This window comes from Phaethon lepturus, unplaced genomic scaffold, assembly GCF_000687285.1.
Source record: "Phaethon lepturus isolate BGI_N335 unplaced genomic scaffold, ASM68728v1 scaffold18033, whole genome shotgun sequence".
NCBI classification, from domain to species: domain Eukaryota; kingdom Metazoa; phylum Chordata; class Aves; order Phaethontiformes; family Phaethontidae; genus Phaethon; species Phaethon lepturus.
In genome coordinates, this window is record NW_010531371.1 from 4469 (window position 1) to 5163 (window position 695).

Below are 695 nucleotides of genomic sequence, written 5' to 3' on the forward strand. Positions count from 1 at the left end.
GTCGGTGCGCCCGGAGGAGGTAGGACCCACCGTTCCCAGCCACAGGGTCTCTCCCCTCCACACAGGGTCACTTCTTCTGCCTTGGCATTGGCTTGGGTAAAGATCTCCAGACCTCCAGTACTGGCAGAGGGGAAGTAAGACAGTATTAGTGAAGTATTAACCTAAAGCTAACGGTTTGGGGCAGCAGGAGGGGAGAAATTTTGGCACACGGTGGTGGTGGAACCTGCCCTGGAGCCGCCGTCCATCCGCTCGAGCCCTCCTGCTGCCAGCGGCTGTGTTGGGTCTTGGCGATGCTATTGAAAACTCCTGTTGCCTGCTTCCCCCCTTTTGGGTTTGTTCTGTTTGTTTTTTGGTTTGTTTGTGTATTTTTTTTTTTTTCCCTAAGGGAGGTAGGGAGGGGGTTATTTTCCAGTTGGGGTGTTGGAGATTTTTTTTTTTTATAGTAACTAAGGAAAACAAAAAAACCTTTTTCCACGCTATTTCTACTTAACCAGAGAACGTTACGTGGTGTCGCTTGGGCGAGTGGCTTAGATGCGGAGAGGGCTAGAGCTTTGTTTAGCAGGTGAATCGCGCACATGTTAAGATAAGCTAGAATAAGATAAGCAGAACTGTTTAAAATATGGGCCTTGAGTTGTCAGGGGCTTGGTAGCTGGACCTGGGAGACAAGGTCTTCCGTGGGCTGCTGCTTGGCAGGG